The sequence below is a fragment of the Pristis pectinata genome, chromosome 14, assembly GCF_009764475.1.
Source record: "Pristis pectinata isolate sPriPec2 chromosome 14, sPriPec2.1.pri, whole genome shotgun sequence".
In the NCBI taxonomy this organism is placed as follows: domain Eukaryota; kingdom Metazoa; phylum Chordata; class Chondrichthyes; order Rhinopristiformes; family Pristidae; genus Pristis; species Pristis pectinata.
The window spans coordinates 12,248,964-12,273,888 of NC_067418.1; the positions used below are offsets into that span (position 1 = coordinate 12,248,964).

The 24,925-nt window shown below is 42.3% G+C and overlaps 1 long non-coding RNA gene across 1 annotated transcript in view; it reads right to left on the reverse strand.

Moving 5' to 3' along the window:
* The window catches only part of LOC127577856 (uncharacterized), a 99,671-nt gene extending 82,782 nt beyond the window's left edge, over positions 1-16,889 (reverse strand). Inside the window, exon 1 of the long non-coding RNA XR_007957451.1 lies at positions 16,819-16,889. This is a non-coding gene — a long non-coding RNA (uncharacterized LOC127577856). The remainder of the gene's footprint in view (positions 1-16,818) is intronic.
* Between the last annotated feature and the right edge of the window lie 8,036 nt (positions 16,890-24,925).

The following is a 24,925-nucleotide window of genomic DNA, read 5'->3' on the forward strand; positions in this document are numbered from 1 at the left end:
TTGGACATAATTTTCTGTTTTACACTTATTCCCACCAGAATCTCAAGCAAGCCTACCCAAGCTTGCTTGACATAGGACCCTTACAAGGCAGCAGACAGACGAGACTTTCATTCCATCAGCCTGTGGCACTTTATCAATCCAAATAAATTATGTCTACCAAATCCCCTTGATCCTCCAGTCTGGTTATTTCTCCAAATAGCTGGATCGGGTTTGTCAAACATGAACTTTAGTTTCCGATCAAGAACTCTGTAAACCTATGCATTCTAAAGTGTCACTCGCTGCCTCTCTTATCATAGTTTCCATTATTTTCCCCATCACTTCTATTAGACTTCTGTTTCTAAGATTTGATTTAATTCCTTTTTGAATAAAGGGACTACTTGTGCTTTTGTCCAACCACTTGGCACTATCCCAATTTTCAATAAACTATTTAAAATATCCACTGGGACATCATTGGCATTTCCATGAGTACTGGGGCCTACGTTAATTCTGGCCTTGCTGATGTTCTGACCTGCTGCCCCTTCATTTAGTTAACATCTATAACCGAACTATCTGGGGTTTAAGTGCCATTTTCTAAGCCAGTGACGGAGCCAATTTCTCAGGGTTAAGAACCGATGTAATAAGTAAATCCAAATCTCTTATTTTCTTTCAGGAGTCATTCTATTCAGTTAGATCTTCTAAATCCACTCCTTTTTCACCTTTAACTACCCTCAAGTCATATCACCAATCATCCTACTTCCAGATTTTTGGGGAGTCAAAGATTCTGGACAAGAACATAGAGCAGAGACTGAGATCAGATCACCCACCATTTTATAGAATAGTGGTACATACTCGAGAAACCATAAAGCCTACTCCTGCTCCTGTTTCCACACTTTCCCAAATTAATATTTGTTCTCTAAGTGATCTTGAATTCCTAATATAAACTGCTTTGCTTTTGCATTAGTTATTTTCTCTGACATACTTCACTCTGGTTTCATCAACAACTGTCTGCAGCACAAACATTCCCAGATACTTCACAAGAGAATGATCAAACATTGACATGACACAGGGGATATGAGGCATGATGACAAACCACTTGCTTAAGGATTTAACCTTGTGGTTCCTCTAAAGAGGAAAGAGAAGTGGTTAATAAAGGAATTTCAGAATTAGGGTATTGGCAGCTAAGGCTTCTGCCACCCATGAATTAAAGTCAAGCATAATCATGTGACCAAATATGAATTAGTGCAGATATCTCAATGGGAACTGGGATTGGAGAGATTACAGAGAAAGTGGTGGTGGAGGCAAATTCATTGGGGGCTTTTTAGAGGGGCTTGGATGAGCACGTGAATGAGAGGAAAATAGAGGGATATGGGCATTCTGTAGGTAGGAGGGAAAAGCTATGTCGGCACAACATTGTGGGCCGAAGGGGCTGTTCTGTGCTGTACTGTTCTATGTTCTAAAGGCCAGGAAAGCAAGAATGAGTCTGAAACAAGGAGCCAATGTGGGTTACCAAACCCATGAACTTGCAGCTGGATTGAGGTCAATGTCTCCATTCCCTTAGTCAGCCGAAGGCTGTACTGGGTCACTGAAGCAAGTGGTGAATTATCCCATGTATTCCAGGATCTCATCGTGGGGAGTGTTGTGTGGCAGGAGAAGATTGGTAGAGGAATTTTGTCTTCCAGATGTTCAGCTTAAAGTTTATCTCCTCGTATGCATCAGTGAAGGAAGTGCCATTGAGTGGGAACTCGGACTCTGAGTGTGCACATAATCAAATACCATCTGGCTAATATAAATCATCGGCCAAGGCTGGGGTGACCTTGGTTTTGCTGTGGTGGTGACAAACGTTGAACAGTTTCTGACTCACCCTGCAGATTATCTCCTTTCCACGGGGTGACTTGTTGGAGGTGAGTTGCAAATGTTGCAGCCAAGATGCATGGCCCTGGTCTGTACTGGGGAATTAATCAGTGCTGGGCCTGTTGCTTAGAAGCATAGATTTAAAACACAAATAACTAAGAGCATGAAAACAAAGTCAAATATCCTAAGCACTTCCTTTTTCTGCAGGAATGCCGAACTCTTTCAAATGACTGGGCTCACCATATGTGCACCAGCTGGTCCTGGGGTAAAGCTGGGGCCCATCTAAGCTGAGGGGCTCTCCAACACATCACTGCTCCACCACTGGGTCCAATGGCCAGCACCTGACCTTTTGGCTATCACTTCCTAGAATGAATGGAAATCCACAACGCGCTGCAGCAGAAGCAGCTGACGCAGAACTAACTGCTGCCAGCAACTCAATTCGGCCCAATGTAACTCATCAAACAAAGCAAATAAAGCAGCCAAATGACAAAGCACCCATACCCAAATATAAACATGTCTACCCCCTCCACTTTTGCTACTCAACTTGGTATGCGTTTCTATAGCGTTTTCTGCTTTTGTTTCAGGATCAATCAATACTATGTAACTTGGCTTTTTAAGTAGATTTAACATATCATTCCAGTCCATGATATAGTAGCATGCAGGTTTAATCGGTCAGTTTTACATTCTATTCCTGCCTAATGAAATCCTGCTGTTAAAGACATTAAGTAATGGCCCTTTTTCTTACCGGACATGTCATTGACAATCATCAGTACACACGTTTTAACAGTGCTTTCTGATTAGGAATGTTTGAATAAAGGAAACATTTTTCTCTCTGTAAGTTCTCCTAATAAAGGAACACCACAACACCACATGTTCCTGTTAAGACCTGTGCCTAGCCGTAAATAAAAGGAATGAGCGCTGTACAAGATTTTGGCAATGGGCCCCCTGCATTACGTTTTCACATATTATTGTTTTTATAATTGAAGAGTTTCCTGCTTCCACTCACGTGCACTGATCTTAAAAAAAATTGCAGGTAAGAAAATGCATACACATGTTAACTTGATCCTAGTACCGTCCGATGTCAAAGCTCCACGTTTAGCATACTTAACAGCTCACTGGATAAACACAACCGCTCTTTCCACCACCCCCGAATAAAGTCTTTCCTGACAGGCCAAAGAGCTGTGCTGAATTCTTCACTTTCAACTAGAACTACAGTCAGCATCAGTGTTTCAGGCTTGTGGGGAGGTGGGGAGGTGGGGAGGTGGGGAGGGATGGCAGGGGCAGGGGAATGAGTTGCAATGCAAGCTGTAACGTGCTGCTTTAACATATGCATGTTGCAATGGTTGAAGGCAAGATCAAGATCAGCTGCGATGCCTCAGCAGTCAAAACACTTGCCTAAGCTCTGTGGTCCTTATGTGAGTTTCCCTGTGGGCAGAGTTGGGGTTGTGGTGGGTGGAGGTTCTAACAATTGATTTATGTGTTTGTCCTGCACTTGTACACAGTCATTCAATAAAGTAAAGGCATCCTAAAATTGAGTTGAAATTGTGTTGTGATGTGTTACCATGCATAAAGCAGTGGCTATCTAACAGAGAAAGGACAACCAGGATGAATGGGTTATTTTCAGATTAGATAAGATTTCTTTATTAGTCACATGTACATCGAAACACACAGTGAAATGCATCTTTTGCATAGTGTTCTGGGGACAGCCCGCAAGTGTCGCCCCGCTTCTGGCGCCAACATAGCATGCCCACAACTTCCTAACCCGTACATCTTTGGAATGTGGGAGGAAACCGGAGCACCCGGAGGAAACCCACGCAGACACGGGGAGAATGCACAAACTCCTTACAGACAGCGACTGGAATTGAACCCGGGTCGCTGGCGCTGTAGGAGCATTACGCTAACCACTACACTACCGTGCTGCCCATCAGGTTGGCAAGCTGTAACCAGTGTGATGCCACGGGATCGGAGCTGAGGCTTCGACTAGTTACTGTCTATATTTATGACTTAGACAAGCAGCTTGAGTGTACTATGGTCAGATCTGCTGATGATACGAAGATAGATGGGATCTATGATGATTTCTATGGTAGACGATTTCTATGTTCTATGAAAGCATTTCTGATACAATCTGATACAAATAGGTTAAGCTGGCAGTCATAATTTTGTTAAGTGGAGTATAATGTGGGGTATATGATGTTAGCCACTGTGGAAAGAAGAATAGAAAAGTGGAATATTGTTGAAGTGGAGGCAAACTGGAGAATGCTGCAGGACAGAGGGATCTGGTGTAGTTGCAAGGGAAACAAAGAAGGCTAGCATGTGGTGCAGCAAGTAATTAGGAATGCAAATAGATGTTGGCACTCATTGCAAAGTGATGGAGTATAAAGTAGGGAAATCCTGCTGTAACTGTAGGTAAAACAACAACTGGAGTACGATGTGCAGCTTTGGCTACGTTATTTAAGGAAGGATATAATTGCACAGGAGATGGGCCAGAGATAAGTTGATTTCTGAGATAAAGGAATTCCCTCATGATTAAAGGTCGAGCAAGTTGAGGTAATACCCTTTGGAGTTTAGATTAATGAGAGGTGATTCTATTGAATCACTTTAGATTCTGAGTGGGCTTGATAGGGTAGGTGTTGACTGGATGTTTCCCTTCATTAGGGAATCCAGAATTAGGGTACATAATTTTAGAATTAGGGGCTGCTCATTTAAGATGCAGATACAATGGAATTTCTTCTCTGAGAACATCATTAATGTTTAGAATGCTCTACTTTGGAGCATTTGGGACTAAGATGGACGAGTCTTTGGTCTAAAGGGGAATTTAGGATCATGTAGATCAGACAGGAAAGTGGATGTGAGGCCAACGTCAGATCAGACATGTTCTTATTGAATGGTGGATCCAGCCCAAGGATCATATAGCCCAATCCTAATCCTGCTCCTGTTTCCTATGTTCTAATGAATATCATAAGTTCAGACAACATTGAAACAATTGAACAATTGGATAATTAGGGGTGCCTTATGGTTGAGTTTCCAATATACATTATTGGTGGGCCGACCCTCTTCGCACAATGGAACTCAGAAAATTAGTCTACTTCACACCGCATTCAGAAATTCACCAGCATAGAAATGACATCCACCCCTTCACACAACCTGAGACTCACACAAGGAGAAAATTCTATCAATGTTTTTATTAAATGTATATACAAAATATCCATGCAAATGATACAAAACAAAACATAATAATATGAATCTATACAAATAATGTTATGTATACATACACTTCAGCAAAGGAAAAGTTTGAATTTAATACAATCTTTAATTTCCTCAAAAGATATCAAAGGGAAATTTTTAAAATGTTGAACTGTTTTAAAGTAGATAAAAGATGCTATTCAATTTGCACACAGCCTGGTCCCTTAAACAGCGGATAAGCTAATTGCATTGATGGTGGCTGAGAGATGAATATAGGCCACAATACCAGAGTCTTATTGCCCTTCTTCATTTCTTGGTTTACTCTTCCTCTCTTTTACTGAATGCATGGACACTGAAAGTTCAAGGCAATGTGTTGTGTTTCCACCAAAATAAAAGGGAACAGTCTCTGCTGCAGACTCCCACCAGGTCACCGAGGGTCCCAAATTTGATCGGTCCACTAGCAACACATTTGGGGAACCATACTGATAGTTCTAGAATGTCCTATGAAGGAGTCAGGAGAACCTTACAAGAAAATAATTTGCTTGCACCCAACCAACCACCCCCCTCCCCCACTGTTCCTCCTGCCTCCCCCAGCCTTCCCTGTAAAGGGATGACTTGTTCTGAAGAAAAGTTTCCCTTTGATAATTCAAGCCTTCTTGTCAGACTAGCGTTGCCTCTGCGTTCACCTTTACTTTTATTGTGACTGATTGTTCTTGAGGAGATGCACTAAACTATAAAGTGTATTGTAACACATTTAAAATGTAAAATATTTTGTTATATATGGTGCACAAAATGTATTATTTTATGTAACAGCATAGCAAAGGATTTGAACTTCTAATCATAGTTAACCATATCTATTGCCTAAGATGTTATAGTTTAGCATTTTGGCGTAAGTGGGTCAGATTTCATTCTTACCAATAAGGCAGGTAATACTTGTAACAGTTTTTACAACTAAAAATAAATTTTACAGTTCAGCTTCCTGTGTAGCTTCTGAGTTATAAAGCAGGAAATGTTTTTTTAAATGTTTATGTTCAAAAATTATAATATAGTTTGGCCTTGCCTAAATTGAGGAGGTGTGATGTGGGAGGGGGTGGGGAACAGAACAAGACTGTGGGAATAAAGCGTAAAAAAAAGATGAGGCAAAATAGACAGAAAATCACAACAGTGGAGATTAAGAAGGATTTCACATGCAAATAACTTATCTGACCATGCTTGTCACTTTAGCAATCTTCTCTAGGCTTAGGCATTTCAGGCATCCCTGTTCTTACACTGATGCTCTCTCACCCAGCTGTGCACCCTATGGTTCTGCTAGGCTCCTGCATCAACACAGAGACAGACAATACAGCCTTTGGTCTGATTGAACACAAAACATTCACAGTCTCTGGGTAGAAATGACTGGCGAGCCCCTATTGAGGCTAGACCAGGCTTGTCAAGTTAGCACCAGTGAGGCTTTCCCACTAAGCAGCTGGATGAACATTGACAAATGCAGTGCATGTATAATTTCAATGTGGTTCTGGTCTTTATTATTAATATAACTCATGGATAGACCCAGTTTATCAGAACTTCTGTTAATTCAAGTCTGGATCACACGGCATCATCAAACTAGCAACTTGGATATAACTTCATGATTATTACTGATTAAAAAGCTTTCACTTTCTTTTCTGCAAGGTATAAATTTGCTGCAATTTGTATTTACAAATAAATGTTATTAAGATGGGAACATTAGGTGAGAAATTCATTTTTTCCTGCTTTGACTTCAATAGAACCCTAACCTAGATCCTAATGTCAATAGGTGAGTACAATTGGTGACCATTGCATTTTCACCTCCTTAGCACCTTATGCCTTTTCCCTATCGTTATTTTCAGTAAAATATGAGAAAAATTTGGATTCATAAAACACCTTTCATGTTATCTCAAATTTCCGAACAGTTAGTTACCTACGTCACTGTTGGAAAGTAGCAACTAATTTGCACAGAGCAAGTACCCAAGAAAAAAGCACTCTGATGAGTACCAATAAAAACGTGATGAATAACACCCCTTCTTTTCAAGAGATCTTGAGATCTTTTATGGCTACATGTCAAAGTTTTACACCTCATCTGAAAGGCATCACTTCTGACAGTAGCACTTCAGAAGTTCCAGCCTAGGTTATTGTGGTTAAGTTTCTGAAGTTGGACTTGAATCCACAGCCTTCCCAATCAGATATCAAGAATTTACCAGCTGAACCACAGCTGACACTGTACAAATGATATCAGGCCACCTTGTCCACTATTTCTAATATAATAATTCAGCAATTATCTCCAAATGGAACCATCAACTTTCAAACACACGAAAACTTGTAGAAGGACCATCATCTAATGAGATTTTCAGTCTTTGTGAAACAGCCTTATTTCAACATCGCTGTCTTTCAACAAATATAAGTTACAGCAAAGCAATTGAAAGGAAGTGATCAAGTCAGGAGTATGATAAAATACTCTCCACTTGCCTAGATGAGTGCAGCTTCAACAACACTCAAGAAGCTCGACAGCACACAGGACATGGTGGCTCACCTGATAGGTACCCCATCCACAACCATTGACACATTCCTCCACCGTTTGTACCATCTACAGGATGCCCTGCAGCAACTCACCAAGACTCCTTAGAGCACCTTACAAACCCACGTCACTCTCAACTGGAAGGACAAAGACAGCAAAAGTATCACCACCTGGAAGTTGCTCTCCAACCCACACATCAACCTGACTTGAAAATATATTGCTGTTCCTTCACTGTCGCTGGGTCAAGATCCTGGAACTCCTTCCCTAACAACATTGTGGGTACACCCACACCTCCAAGGACTGCAGTGGTTCAAGAAGGCAGCTCACCACCACCTTCTCAAAGGCAACTAGGGACAGGAAATTAGATGCGGGCTCAGCCTGCAAAGCCCACATCCCTTGAATGAATTTTAAAAAATGCTCCTCTGTGATCTTGGTGAGGCATTAGTTGAATGAATGCAAGATGCCTGCTATTTGACTGGCAAAAGCATCTAACTGGATCTTGGGCAGCTCTACTGAAGAGTAAATCATCTGTTTTTGGGATCTGGAGTTTTGGGCCCATCCTCCTCTTATGCCACTCTCATGTCTGCAACAATGATTAAAGAGCAAAGTGCTGAATATTGGCTGGTGGTGACGACACACAAGTCAGCTTCTCACATTGGTTACCAGATCAGCCAAAGGAACGAAAATAGTGAAGTGAATTATGTGTGTCTTCCAATGTCACCAGCACTACATCAACCTGCAGAAGCTAATTCAGCTTCACATTCATTTTGTGCAACCATTCCCCTATTAAACTATTTGGAATTAATTACAGTTTTTATTTCAGTGGTTCCTCCCACTGCTTTGCATTCAGAAGTAGATAGAACAGTAAAAGCAGTCTGGTTAAATAATTGCAAGTAAAATCCAGTGAAATCCAACGTGCTAGTAACAAACTGAGAAACTGAAATCAGTCTGATCTCATCTGTGGAATCACACTGAAAGCAAGTCATAATTCATATTAATGTTCACAGTGAAGCCAGCTTGTTTTACAATGGTATTGAAAAGTGATAGTGTAATCCTCTCTGCCACACTTTAATACACTCTTTAAAACCCACTTCTCCAACCTATCAGTTTGGTCACCTCTCCTTATAATTCCCAATGTGGCTTGGTGCTAACTTTTCTTTGAGAAGCCTTCTTGGGAAATAACCCAGGATGTCTGAGTCCTTTCTTGTTTCTCTTGTGACCTGGGCTGAGAACCCTCTGACCCCTGAGGCACCATCTTGAGGCAAGATTGCTAAACTCAGTTTAACACAGAGAAATTCTGTAGGACATTTTAAAGAAGAATGGGGTGCTCTCGGGGGGCAATATTTCTCCTTTATCACCTGCAAGTAAATTAACTGATCACCCCATTGGTAGCTGTAGTGTTTAAATTGACCACCCCTTTTTTTTACCCTTATAACAATAGCAACCAGCATAGACAGAATGGGCTAAATGTCCTCCTTCAGACCCATAAATTCCTTTGTTACTACAATTTAACCTGAAATTAATTCTTTGGGATGGTAAGAGGTCCCGTTTTATTCAACGTCAATCTTTAATTTGCATTGTGTGTCTTCACAAAAAGATATGCGTAATAAAAAGGTAGTTAGCACTTAACAGGCAGTGATTATGAAATGGGTTATGTGTAGCAAATTCATTTATTCCAGTGCTATTATGCATTCAGTGGCATGACTGTGAGTGCAGAACCTTCTGTTGCCTAAAACCCACAATAGTTCCACTTCATTCTAGTGGCATCAATTTACACTTACCAAACTCTCTGTTCACTTCCCTTCCATCTTCTTCTGTAAACAAGGTAACAGATGGCCACACACCAGGACTCTTGCCTACTTGACCGTGCAGTGCGACCTAGATGTGAGCAGAACTCAAGGCTGACAGACAGAGAAACATGCAGAAATATTGTTTGCAGATTTCTCCATTTGACAGTCAGCCATTGCAAAATATCAAACTTCAGACTATTTAGCTCCTCCCTTTATTTCCCTGGTTCAAACATCCACAAACAGGAACTTCCCAGCTGATCACTGGTTAGGGATGAAACAGCCAAGGTTACTGCTTGTGGTTCTCAGATGTAAACAAGATCGGGCTGAAGTCTCAGGCCTCACTTGTTGAATGGTCTCCCAATACATATTCCCTCAATCCATGAATTTTATTTAGTACCATGTCTACAAATACCAAGGCTGTGATCAAATGCCACATACAAACTCCCTTCCTGTGCCAGCAGGTTAAATGTGCCACCTGATGTGGCACTGACACAATCTTCCTAGTCCCAACCAACTCCAGTTAATGCTTCCCTTAAGGAACAAGAAAAAAAGGATTGTTAAGCCTCTGATCTATCTTAAGCACAACACATTGATGCAATCACGAAGAAGGCATGCCAGCGGCTCTATTTCATTAGGAGCTTGAGGAGTTTTGGTCTGTCACCAAAGACTCTTGCAAATTTCTACAGATGTACAGTAGAGAGCATTCTGACTGGTTGCATCACCGCCTGGTATGGAGGCTCCAATGTGCAGGATTAAAAGAGGCTGCTGGGGGTTGTAGACTCAGCCAGCTCCATCACGGGCACAACCCTACCCACCATCAAGGACATCTTCAAGAGGCGGTGCCTCAAGAAGGTGGCATCCATCATTAAGGACCCTCACCATTCGGGACATGCCCTCTTCACGTTACTACCATCGGGGAGGAGGTACGGGAGCCTGAAGATCCACACCCAATGTTTCAGGAACAGCTTCTTCCCCTCCACCATCAGTTTTCTGAACGGTCCATGAACCCATGAACACTACCTCATTATTCCTCTTTTGCACTATTTATTTAATTTTATAACTTATAGTAATTTTTATGTCTTTATGTCTTGCACTGTACTGCTGCCGCAAAACAGCAAATTTCACAACATACGTCACTGATAATAAACTTGGTTCTGATTCTGATATTTTTGTTGGAATCCTTATTTGCTTGTTCTTTGTTGACAAATTTCCGAATTGTGACATTAAGTGGAATACATCTTGTCAGGAAGATACCGTGGGAACTTTTTTTTACAGCATTTCTTCAGGGATATTTTCAGTTCATTCCCTGACTTCAGTGTCAGTCTTTACTGCTTTTGGATTTTCATCCACGTTAATAAGAAACTGTAAGCTATTACTGGAAAACATTAGTAAGTAAAGAAAGTGAAGGCATTGATACAGAGCTGTTTGCAATCTCAGGACACCCCAAAGCACCTCAGGGTTAATAGTTTTTGAACTATTATAATGCAAGGAAGCTCACAAACACTTTCTGGACAGCAAGATTCCACAAACAGTGATGTAATAATGCTCAAATATTCAGTTTATCTATAATCCTGCATTGGATAAATATTGGCTGAGTTATCAGTGGTGGTGAGGGTGTGGGGGTGGTGTTTGGAAAGGGTCCCGTTCTCTTGAAAGGGTGCTGCAGGACCTTTTGTGCCCATCTGAGAAAGAAGACGTGGCCTCAGTTTAAAGTCACATTCAAAGTAATGTACCTCTGACTGAGCAGTGTTACCACAGATGACACAGTACATATCAAGTGTAAGATACTTCCCCCATTTAAGCGATTAATAGCTGAAGCACCACATAACTTCATTTATCTGGTAACTGCCATATCAACACCTGCATAATCACACATGTGTGTACGTGCATTGATTGAACTTGAAGATTTCTCACTTAAAGTGCTGGCCCACCTTCCTTGCCAAATATTTTCATTTTAAACACTTAAGATTTGATCTTTCTCAGGTGCATTGTCCATATTTGAAGCATACAAACTCAAGACTCGTAGTAAGCAGACCTCCGACTTGGTAATCCATGTGCAGAGTATTAGAGGGATGAATAGCGTTCCATTATTAGTGCAATGCTATTACAGCGCCAACAACCCGGGTTCAATTCCGGCTGCTGTCTGTAAGGAGCTTGTATGTTCTCCCCGTGACTGCATGGGTTTCCTCCAGGTGCTCCGGTTTCCTCCCACATTCCAAAGATGTACAGGTTAGGAAGTTGTGGGCATGCTATGTTGGCACCGGAAGTGTGGCGACACTTGCAGACTGCCCCCAGAACACTCTACACAAAAGATGAATTTCACTGTGTGTTTCAATGTACATGTGACTAATAAAGATATCTTCTTGTCTTATTTCAGGAGCACATTTAAAGCAAGAAAAGTAACAGCAACTTTGATACCATTTTTAAGCAGAAGAACAGGCCAACGTGCATCATAGAGCTGTAAGGTGAAAAAAAATCCCCACGTCAACAATGCATCATAGCTTCAAGATTCCAATGTGAAGTGCAGCTTGGTGGCACTAAGGTGGTTGCTCCAACTGCCTCCTGTTCAATCCTGTTCAATCCTGACCCTGGGCGCTGTCTGGGTAGAGTTTGCACTCTGTCCCGTGACCATGTGGGTTTCTGCCAGGTGTTCCAGCTTCCTCCCACATCCCAAAGATGTGCTTGCGAGTTGACAATTGTAAATTAACCCTTAGTCAAGGTAAGTGGCAAATGAACCAAAGGGAAGTTGACAGGCAAGTGGGAGAGACTATGTTGCAAGCCTACCGGAAAATAGTGAGACTCAGAATGGGAATGATGGGATTACTCTGCTGGGAGCTGGCAAGAACCAAATGATCTCCTTCTGTGCTGTAATAAGCAAGAATTTTTTCACTACTTATGATTTGCGTACTATTGTATCAGATTGCTTGATATTATTTGTACTTTTCTTATTGCACATTGTTTTTATCTTTTTGATTGACTACAATTCCAAAGGGCTTCACTGACAGTAAAGGGCTTGGGAACACGTTGCGGTTATGGAAGGCAAACAAACTGAACAAATTGGCAGCCACTCTGGCTCATCAGTGGAGTTCTGGTTGAGGGAGATCCCTACTCCTTCTCTAAATAGCGCTGCAGAATCTTTTACATCCACCTGGAAGAGGAGATACGGCCTCAGTTTAACTTCTCAGTTGAAGTACTGCGGCTCTGACAGAAGGCTGCCGCTGAAGCATGGCAGACACAGTAATATCAAAAGTAGGTGAATCAGTGGGTCTGCTTCCTCTTTCTTCTTTTTTCCTTTCCTTTTTTCTTTCTATTTTTCTTTCTTCCTTCTCTCCTTCCCTCCCTCCTTCCTTCCTTCCCTCTCTCCCTCCCTCTCTCCCTCCTTCCCTCTCTCCTTCCCTCTCTCCCTCCTTCCCTCCCTCCTTCCTTTCCTCTCTCCCTCCCTCCTTCCTTCCTTCCCTCTCTCCCTCCCTCCTTCCTTCCCTCTCTCCCTCCGTCCCTCCTTCCCTCTCTCCCTCCCTCCTTCCTTCCCTCTCTCCCTCCTTCCTTCCCTCCTTCCTTCCTTCCCTCTCTCCCTCCCTCCCTCCTTCCCTCTCTCCCTCCCTCCCTCCTTCCCTCTCTCCCTCCCTCACTCCCTCCCTCCTTCCTTCCCTCTCTCCCTCCTTCCCTCCCTCCTTCCTTTCTTCCTTCCTTCCCTCTCTCCCTCCTTCCCTCCCTCCTTCCTTCCTTCCCTCTCTCCCTCCTTCCCTCCCTCCTTCCTTCCTTCCCTCTCTCTCTCCCTCCTTCCCTCTCTCCCTCCCTCCTTCCTTCCCTCACTCCCTCCCTCACTCCCTCCCTCCTTCCTTGCTTCCTTTCTTTACTTCCTTTCTTCCTTCCCTTCCTTCCAAACTGATCTTCATTTCAGGAATGACTTGGCGTATATTTCCATCTTTGCACAAAGATCCATCACTCAACATGCAGTGTTACTCTCCCTGGCTGTTAACCACTGGTGAGAGACTCTTGCATGAGACAATCATAGACCACTAGCTTTTCTGGATCAGTGTTCCTTCCCTGACCCTACCAGACCAGAATTTCCCCTGTTATTTCTACAATGTGTCATCTCTCTTTGCTAAACTGAGTTTTTTGCAGATTGTGGTGCATGTCATTCAGTAATAGTTTTGCTCATTAATTATTGGAATTATTGGAATACCGCCAGGCTTAAGGACAGATTCTATCCCACTGTGATAAGACTATTGAATGGTTCCCTTATACGATGAGATGGACTCTGACCTCACAATCTACCTTGTTGTGACCTTGCACCTTATTGTCTACCTGCACTGCACTTCCTCTGTAGCTGTGACACTTTATTCTGTACTGTTATTGTTTTTACCTGTACTACATCAGTGCACTCTGTACTAACTCAATGTAACTGCACTGTGTTATGAATTGACCTGTACAATCAGTATGCAAGACAAGTTTTTCACTGTACCTCGGTACCAGTGAATAATAAACCAATACCAATACTTTCCCCAAAGCAATGATTTCTACCTTGCTGTATCCTTCACATTGCCTGACTGACAGTAGACCTGGGCATTATTGAAATCAATGCAATGGAATACCTATAATGACAAAGAAGGAGGCTATTTGGCCCATAATGTTGATGTCAGTTCCCAACAGAGCAATCTCGTCTTTCCTATTTCCTTGCATTCCTGCAATGTATTCCCTCTCACACATGCCATCAACTTCCCTTTAACTCTATTTGCCATTAACTCTCATCAAAGAGTAGTTTGCAGAAGCCAATAAACATACCAGCATGTCTTTGGGATGTGGGAGGAAACTGGAGCAGCCAGTGAAGCATCAGCTGAGCTTTACATGGGTTGTCAATCCCCATTTGATGCCCCACTGGTGCAAATGGCAATTACCTCCTTTTACCCACTCTTGACTAGGGGCATGTAAGGAACAAAAAACGCCTTCATTACTTGAGATGCCAAAGACTTGCTGGTATCCAGCATAATTCATTATTTTCAGGAGGGGCTGTAAGTTATGTTTATTACATGACAATGAGGTAATTTTTTTCCCACTTGATGGACAAAATATGCAGATGAGGACAGCAAAAAAATGCATTCTTTGAACGCAAAACAAAAAAATGACAGTTGTGGGAATTGGCATAAGCAGCACGCTATCATCTCTGGGTTCAAATCTAGCCGAGCCTTATAGGATGAGAATCTACTCTGGCTGCAAGGATACGATGGGAAATAAATCTGAGTCATTTCAGCCTCTGCTGGAATTTGGCCCTAAGTGCAAAACTGCCTTTGGCACTAACTCACACTAAGTTAAGAACTCATTCAGTTTCAGGATATGTAGGGATGGTGACGGATTGGAGGGATGGTGGTGGGGGTTGGAGGGAAGGAGATGCAACAACCATGTTGGACAAGGGGGAGATGGGGTGTGGAATACAGTAGGTATGAGAAGCTGGAAAACACTGAAACAACAGAAAGTTCTTGTCTGATATTCAGATTTAATGGTGTAAAGAAGCCTGAGTTTGCACTTGACCGTTCTATGTCTGACCTGGGAGTGTTATTCACTGGCTCTCCAGAGTATTCAAAATAGCTTTCCATTTCCCAGTACTGACAGCAAAACAATGACATAGAAAATATTGAAAGAAACTTTACAGTATTATCATGACCTATAAAAGATTATACTTCAGTAAAATCAGTGCATTTGCACCTACAATACATTGAATCCCATTTATAAGCCATTCTTTAAATGAACATCTCCTTAATCGGTGGTGTAGCGGTTAGCGCAATGCTATTACAACGCCAGTGACCCAGGTACGATTCCCGCCACTGTCTGTCAGGAGTTTGTACGTTCTCCCTGTGTGTCTGCGTGAGTTTCCTCTGGGTGCTCCGGTTTCCCCACATTCCAAAGACATACAGGTTAGGAGCTGTGGGCATGCTATGTTGATGCCAGAAGAGTGGCGACACTTGCAGTCTGCCCCCAGCACATTCTCAGTAATGCAAAAAGAAGCATTTCACTGTGTGTTTCGATGTACACGTGACTAATAAATAAATATCTTATACATACATTATTAAACTACAGCAGCAAAGCTATATTTTTTTCGTAGTTTTATCCTTTCATATTATTGGTATTTTTTAATGTTACACATATATCATGTTCCAATGTCCTATTTTGATACCCAAGTTGACATTGAACCAATAAAAGAGTTTTGGGTAGTGTTACATCTTACAGGTTACGTTTTCACTTGAAAAATTACATTGGAAATAAGTTGACACAGGAAGTAAAAAATAAGCCGTGAGTTTCTATGAATCAGGGAAACCTTGAGAATGAAGTATATTGTAGAATTGGAGCAGAAAAGGAGGCCATTCGATCTATCAAGTTCATGCATTCTCTTTGTTGAGCAATCCGGTCAGTCCTATTATCCTGCTCCTTCCCTGGTAACAATGCAAATTATTTTCCCTCAAATTGGTAGCTCAGTGGAGCTCCTGCCTCACAGCTCCAGCGACTCAGTTCAATCTGACCCCGGTACTGTCTACGTGGAGTTTACACGTCTCCCAGTGACTACGTGGTTTTCTTCCGGGCGCTCCAGTTTCCTCCCACATCTCAAAGATGTGCGGGTTGGTAGGTTTATTGATCACTGTAAATTGCTTCGAGTGTAGAGGTGAGCAGTTGAATTTGTGGAAGTTAATAAAAGTAGAGGGAGAGTGAAATGGGATTAGTATAAATGGGAGTAACAAAGGACTGCAGATGCTGGAAACTAGATGAAAAAACAGCAAGCTGCTGGAGGAACTCAGCAGGCCAGGCAGCATCTCTGGAGAGAAACAGTCAAGATTTTGGGTCAGGACCCTAAAGATGCTGACTGGCCTGCTGAGTTCCTCCAGCATCTTGTTTTTTTTTAGTATGTGGGTCCTTGATGGACAACACAGACATGGTGGGCTGAAGGGCCTCTTTCTGTTCTATATTACTTACGACTCTGTGAAATGCCCTCCAGTCCCTTTTGCAAGAACAGGTTGACTGTGATTCCACCCGCCTTGTATAACCATCCTCTGAGTAAAAAAGATTTTCCACTCATTCTGCATTTTGCTCTTCGCTTTATACCTGTCTTCCCTTCAGCTTGAAGCAAATGGAAACAGCTTCCCTCCTTTTTGCCTGTCTAAACTCTCTGTCATCCTAAACACTTCAACTAAAGACATAGTATACTGGTTCCAGGAGCACAACCAAGACAGAGAAACTATTATTAAGCAGAGTGGAATTAAAAATGATTGATGTCACAAAGGAATAAATGGATTAACCTCACTATTTGGCTTTAGGTTGTTTTCATATATGGTATTTAACATTTATAGGCATCTGTAATAGTCCTCAGGGAAAATAATGGCAGATTGACATGAGATATTCTTGCTACAAAATGCAAGATATGATGTTACAGTATTAAAATGCAGAAATGTTGTAAAAATCTGTCCTTAAATCATGCATACAAAGAATTGATCTTACCAATTGAAGCAACCTTGTGCAACAGTAGAAGGATCATTTCAACCTCAGAGACCGAAAGCAGTCAAAAAAGTTGGTTTATGCTATCTGTAGCTTTGCACCAACAAATTGACCTTTAGTCAGTTGGTGTCTGCTTAATAGACAAGAATTGACTTGTGCGGGTGTTGTTTGGTATGGGAAGGTGGAGGTACATTTCCAAATCACATCTATGCTGCAATAACCGATCAGCTCAGCTTTTTATGTAAATTGCCTGGAACATTTTGCAGTATGCTCTTGCAGCATCAGAGATTGCTGACCACAGATTTTTATAGGGTGTAATGTACATTTTGTGTAAAGCAATCCATGCATCACTGTGGTTGTCAAGTGTGGGAAATTTCAATAAAGATTCACCTGCATTTATTCTTCTATATGTAGAACTTTGGATGACTTTTCCGGCAAAGCAAGTTGGCTTTGGCTTTCCATAAATTGTGGGCGAATTCCAAGTCCTCATTTTGACCTTGAGGCTGGAAAGTGGAGCAATGATCTTTGGAGCATTAGAGGAGGCAAGAAGGTTGAAGTGGGTACCCTCTGTTCACATGGGATATGTGATATGTACATACCCTCAGTTGTTAATTGATAGTGGGTTTTTCTTAGTCATAGAGTCATACAACATGAAACAGAGCCTTTGGTCCAACTTGTCCATGCTGACTGTGTTGCCCAGCAAGCTAGTCCAATCTGCCCATGTTTGGCCCACAGCCCACTAAACCTCTCCTATTCATGTAGTTATCTAGATGGCTTTTAAACGTTGCTAATGTGCCCGACTCAGCCACTATTTATGGCAGCTCATTGCAACTATGCGCCACCCTTTGTGTGAAGAAGCTGCCCCTGATATCCCTTTTAAATCTCTCACCTCTGATCTTAAACCTTGCTTTTTGCACCCCCTCTCTGGGAAAAAAACTATGCGCTTTCACCCTCATGATCTTATATACTCCATCAGGTCACCTCTCGATCTCCTACGTTCCAGGGAATAATGTCCTAGTCTACACAACCTCTCCTTGTAACTCAGGCCCCCAAGTCAACATCCTGGTAAATCTTTTCTGCACTCTTTCTACATGGAGGAAAAGGATAGATTGTGGTAGTCAGGTTCATGGTCCCATGAGTCTGAGGATATCAAGAGAGGGTGGACAGTGACGCGACAGTAGATTTCAAGAGAAAGAGATCAGAAGAGAACTGAGCAGTTACTAAGGTTTAAAGTGCCAGCATGCTGACAGCATTGTGATAATCACCAATACATGGGCTATCATTGTGGGAGGTTAACGGCAATTGATGATGTATGGAACATTGACAAGATCAGAGGATGTTGAATACAGATTAGCATGGGAAGGGGGAGTAATGAGATTGAAGCACGCCAGGACTTTGAAGGCCAAGGATTGGACAATAGAGAGAATGAACAAATTAAGTAAGTTTCTTGAAGGGAAATAAATAAAGATTTTATAGAACTGTATAGAACCTTTCTCAATAAAGTGAGGGTGGTTGGGGGTGATATTGATAAAGCAAAATGCTGGAATTGCAAGAAAATGCAGGAAACACTCAGCAGGTCAGGCACCATCAGTGGAGAGAGAAACAGTTAATGTTTCAGGTCAAAGACTTTTTGTCAGAACTCATTTACCTTCTCACCACTGGTCTTCCCTTCTTTGATCATATATCTACCAAGATTTATTTTCACAGCCACATCCCAGTGACTGAGTCCACAAAGAGACCAATTGACAACCCACCTCCACATTTTGGATCCAATGACGATTCCCAAGGCATTCAGGAATCATTGAAATACTACTTCAGTCACATCCTGAGATCCAGCCACACAATATTGCATGTACATCAATAATCCCTCTCTTGGGCACTGTCTCACTCTATCTCACCACTCTCCTGGTCCACACTTTTAGACCAATTAAGTTGTAAGTTTATGGTCTGAAGCAACTCAAAAGGGAATTGGATGGGTAACTAAGCAAAAATTATTTGCAGGGACATGGGGAAAGAGAAGGGCAGTGGGAGATTGCTCAATGAGAGGCCGGCACAGATTTGATGGGCTGAATGGCCTCCTTCTACACCTTACTGATTTGACAATTCTGAGATTATCAAAGGTGCAGCCAATAGATTTCATAGATAATGTAAGACAGATGGACAGGAACAACAAAGAATAAGTTGCTTATGAGCTCAGCTGGAGGCAGGGAAAACCAGGATTTCCATCTAAGCCAGTCCCATTTGCTGGCATTTGGCCCATATCCCTCCAAGCATTTCCTATCCATGTATCTGTCCAAGTACCTTTTAAATGTTGTTAATGTAACCTACCTCAACCACTTCCTCTGGCAGCTCATTCCATATACTGACCACCCTCTGGGTGAAAAAGTTACTCCTCAGGTTCCTACTAAATCTCTCATCTCTCACCTTAAACCTATGCCCTCCAGTTCTTGAGTCCCCAACCCTGGGAAAAAAGGCTGTGCGCATTGAATTAGGGTTGAGAGAGAGGGAGAGATGTGTGGGAGTAAAAGAACTTGATAGTCAAAGAGATTATGAACTCCACCAGCAAAACTTATCACCTACAACAGCAGAACCTCCCACCATTCTCCCCCACCAAGGCATACACCATCCTGATTTGGAAATACAATCACTGTCCCTTCATCATCAGCGAGAGTAAATCCTGGGACTCACTCCCATTGTATTGTAAGAGTTCCTTCACCAGAAGGACTGCGCTGAACCTCAGTAGCTCACCGTGCCACCTGAAGGTGGTTAGAGATGGACAATACATGTTAGTCCTTCCAGCAACACTCACTCCCAGAAAAATAATAAAAGAAATCAGTCCTCAGATAACCAAACCCAAGATTTTGTTAATCTTATTCAAGTCATAGATTAATTATAAAAGAAAGGTAACAGTTAAAAATAAAACAAGGCTCTAATTATAATACAAATAATTCTATCTCTAACTTAGTTATGCAAACAAAATTTTCAGCATTGATACAACATGGTCGAATAATCAAGGCACAATAGAATTATTTATAACAATAACTAGTCTTTCTGCTTATCTTACTTGTTATGACAAGTGGACCATGCTCAGTGAAAGAAATCAGTGCTATCAAACAGCATGTTTATGAAGACAGCCTTCAGATAGCAACCATGTGGTAAAACATGTTGATCAGTGTTGATAGGGAAAACAAGCTCTTTCAGGCCCATGTATTTGCATGAATCTTCAAAATAAATATTCAAAGTTACAGTTGATTCTTTATCTTCTTTTAAAGCAGTGAAGGCAAAAATGTGGTCTTCAAGGAATTACAGATCCAGACCTTTGGTCTTTCAGGTCTTAACACCTGGACAAATTTGTCCGAAGAGTCTTTGTATTTATTGCTTGTAAGTTTGAGTTTTGTGCCGGGAAGGTTTTTGGAACAATTTGCACTGAGTAATAATGGTAGGAGGGGGAATCCATGAGGAAGGATTTCAACTACAAGGTTAGAGCAAAGAGGCTGGGGCTGTTCTTATTGAAGCAGAGAAGAATTTATAGAGGAGGGTAAGATCATGACTGCTTTTGATAGGGTAAATACATGGGCATTGCTCCCATTTGCAAATGATTGAAGGACAAAGTTTTGAACAAAAGACTCAGGAGGATGTGAGAAAGAACTATTTTACACAGCAGGGAGATGTGATCTGGAACACTGCCTGGAAGGATGGTGAAAATGGAATTAATCAAGACGTTTGAAAAGGAATTGGAGAGGCATCTCAGGGGAACAAAAAAGTCTCAAGGGAAAAGGTAGGGGATTGGCATTGATGGGATTGCTCTATTTGGAGCCAGTGAGGACATGATGGGTTGAATGGCCTCCTTCTGTGCTATAACGTCTATAGCTGTAATTAAAGCATCATTGGCATTAACACCATGAGATGCATACAGATTAATAGAAATACAACCGTCTTCCAAACTGCACACTGACAGCAATATCATTGGACCACCATTTCCATTTGTTTTCCATTTGAAACTGTGGTAATGATTCTGCTGTTGTCCTCTAGACTCATCTTTTATTTCTTGTCCTTTTCTTCTGACTTGCACCAGACAGAGCAGACAGCCAGCGCCTCTTTCCCAGGGTACCAATGCTCAATACAAGAGGGCATGGCATTAAACTAATGGGTGGGAAGTTCAAGGGAGATATCAGATATCAGAATAAGTGTGAAGTGGTTCATTTTGGTAGGTCAAATATGTTGGCAGAATATAGTCTTAATGGTAGGACTCTTGGCAGTGTGGAGGATCAGAGGGATCTTGGGGTCCGAGTCCATAGGACGCTCAAAGCAGCTGCGCAGGTTGACTCTGTGGTTAAGAAGGCATATGGTGTATTGTCCTTAGTCAATCGGGGAATTGAATTTAGGAGCCATGAGGTATTGTTGCAGCTATATAGGTCCCTGGTCAGACCCCACTTGGAGTACTGTGCTCAGTTCTGGTCGCCTCACTACAGGAAAGATGTGGAAGCCATAGAGAGGGTGCAGAGGAGGTTTACAAGGATGCTGCCCGGGATGCGGAGCATGCCTTATGAAAAAGCAGGTTGAGGGAACTCGGCCTTTTCTCCTTGGAGAGACGGAGGATGAGGGGGGACCTGATAGAGGTGTATAAGATGATGAGAGGTATTGATCGGGTAGATAGTCAGAGGCTTTTCCCCAGGGCTGAATTGGTTGCCACAATAGGTTTAAGGTGCTGGGGAGTAGATATAGAGGAGATGTCAGGGGTAAGTTTTTTACTCAGAGAGTGGTGAGTGCGTGGAATGGGCTGCCGGAAATGGTGGTGGAGGCTGATACGATAGGGTCTTTCAAGAGACTGTTAGATAGGCATATGGAGCTGAGTAAAATGGAGGGCTATGGTAATCCTAGTAATTTCTAGGGTAGGGACATGTTCAGCACAGCTTTGTGGGCCAAAGGGCCTGAATTGTGCTGTAATTGTTCTATGATCTAGAGGGAGGTTTTTTACCCAGAGAGTGGTTGGGGCATGGAATGTGCTACCTGAGGCAGTGGTGGAGGCAGGTACATTGGTCAAATTCAAGAGATTGCTAGGTAAGCATATGGAGAATTTAAAATAGAGGGATATGTGGGGGGAAGGGGTTAGATAGTCTTAGGTGAGGTTTAAGGGTCGGCACAACATTGTGGGCCGAAGTTCCTGTATTGTGCTGTACTTTCTATGATTCTATGATCCCTTTTTCATTGAATCTATCCATTCCACCCAATCAAAAATCCTACCTTTGATTCACAAAGTAGAATTTTAGATATGTCCACGTTTATTCAAAATCATTGAAGTAAAAAGAGCTTATATTTGTGCAGTTAATGATCTTTTCCATTGATAGATACAATGCCACATTTGTGAGTTGGCCTTGTCAATCATCCCAAACCATGCTTGGTACATCCACCAACACTGGGCAGACGAGAAATTGTTGCATGGTTTGCCTCTCACCGCAGTTGCTGGGTGTTGTACGGACCAACTCGGGTACGGAGGCTGCTTAGGGCTTTCTAGGTCACCCATTTCTCCACTGACACCACAGGAAGCTCCTTGTTCACTGTAACATCGATGTTGACTAGACTGTCAAGGTTGACAAGTCCCATCAGGCACAGTGCCCTGTGGATGCTGTCTACCTGTTTGTCACAAGAAGGCTTCTCCCTGTCTCCAGGTACCTTTCTGCAGCCATGTGGTTATCTGGAGAGTGCCCGGGTAAACTTTGTTGTTTCCTTTTTATCTCACTGCCCACAGCTTTCCAGATATCAGCCATTGCTATGTGACACCTGATGATTTTGATTGGCCAGCAATGAGTTGGCATTCAGCATCAGGTTGCTTTTTTTGGATGTAAGCAGAGTGTTCCCACACTGGGGAAGCATACTGGGTACTGATGTAACACAGGGTGAGCACTGAAGTGTGTCTTCCATTTTATACATGCAAGCTTCTGGATGATGGTGTTTCAGGCACTGATTCTTCTTCCCAATGCGGCTGTTGTGAGGGGTCCTGTGCAGGCATAAGTGTGGCCTCACAGCTCCAGCCACCTGGGCTCGATCCTGACTTGGTTGCGGTCTGTGTGGAGTTTGCATGTTTTCCCTGTGACCACAAGCATTTCCTGTGCGTACTCTAGTTTCCTCCCACACCCTACACGCACGCTGATAGGTTAATTGGCCACTGTAAATTGCCCCTTGGTGTTTCTTAAGTGGCAAAAGAATGAAGAGGAAAGTTGCTACTTATGTGAGAGGGAACAAGTTGCAAGGCTACAGGGAAATAAGGAGAGGGGAATGGAATTGCTCTGCTAGGAGCTAGCATGGACATTATGGGCCAAACAGCCTCCTTCTGCATCAGTAACCTGGTTTTGTGCAGTGGATGAGTTTGGCTTCATTCTAGTGCAGCCTCAGGAGAAGTGAATACCTGGCCACCAAGAATCTTTACATCTGAGGAATCTGCTGTCACCATTCATCGAGGAAGTCTCCCTTAAAGTAACAAAGGATGTCTTTTGATGTGCACTGACTTCAGATTGACCTGATATCTTTGATGCCACACTTGGTCATATGCTGCCTTGACTTCAGATCCCATCACTCTCACATTTCCTCGGGAATTCAGGTGTCCTGCAGCTGTTTGGGCTGAAGATCCGATGAGATCTGGACCCCGTGGCCCCAGTAAAACCAAACTTGGCATCATAGTGTAATTTATTGGTGAGTAAGTGCTGCCTGATAGCTTCCATCACTTTGCTGATGATTGAGAGTGCCCTGATGGGGAAGTGTGTGGACAGGTTTGATTGTCCGACTTTATGTGAACTGGACATACCTGAGCAATCTTCCAATGATACCAGTGTTGTAACTTCTGTTTGATGCTGGTGTATCAGACTATTCTCCTTCACCATGGCAAAATGCCACTACTGACTGACTGACTCTGTCATCTCCCTTTTCATCAGCCAACATAGTAAACAGGCTTTTTCATCTTCTTCCTGGGATATATTTCCATTGGCACCAAGGTTCTTCCAGTACCAGGCAGTTTTGCCCACTAAATGTGCAGCATGATAGCAGCAAAATAATCTGATATTGGTTGGCACCCAATATTGTCTTAATATCAATGTACTGGCAAAGTTCATTGAGAAGCTGATTAACCTTTCCCCAGCACAGTGGTGACCAGGCAAGTTGTTTCAGCTTTTTTATCCTCACCTGACATCTGCTAACCCAATACAGATGGAGAAATCGAAGCCTTCCTAGCCTATATAATGAGGCCACACAATAAACAAATGCACTGAGGAAATGCACATGTTCATTATGATCCATGCTTAGCAGATTGGAGTCAGAGGTAAGAAGAGCAAAATTAATGAATTGCTTTTATTAGTTTTGTAGCTAATGGCATGTTTTTAATGTGTGGACATGATCACCCAGTTTGTGCACAGGAAGATCCCTCAAGCAGCAATGTGATAATATTTTTTTAGCTACCAATATTGCAGGATCGATACATCTTGTCCAGGTCATGGGGACAATGACTCCACTACCCTTCAAACTAGCACCCTGTGATAGTTACGTCTACTTGAGAGGGCAGGAAGGACCTCAGTTTAAGTTTTTATCCACTGTTAACACCATCAACACTCTTTCAGTACTGAGAATCAGCCTAGATTTTTTGTGCTCAAGTTTCTGGAATGTGACTTGAATCTGGACCCTTCTGACTAAGAGATACGACTGGCTAAACATGAATGACCTATCTCAGTCAAACTCCACACTCAGCACCCTGATACCAACCTAGTGTTCGTTAAGGTCATAAGAAAAAGTTTAACCACAAATTGTAGCTGATGAAAATAAATTGACACAATAAATATGTCAATTTAATTAAGTCTTGAAAGTATCCTGTTGGGAATTACTGTGTTGAATAACATGGTAGAAGATCGAAATTCCTATAAGTTCCTTACTGCTGGATTCTGCTTCACCCCCGAGATAGGGACTGACTCCTTAAACTATTGAACAGATATGAAACGTTTGAGTGAGAGAATTTAATTTAGGGCTGAGCAGAATTTCAGGACGTTTGATTGGTAAGAACAGACAGAGTGATCAAAACAACATACAAGATGGGATGGAAGCTGATTAAAGTCAGAATCGAAACAAT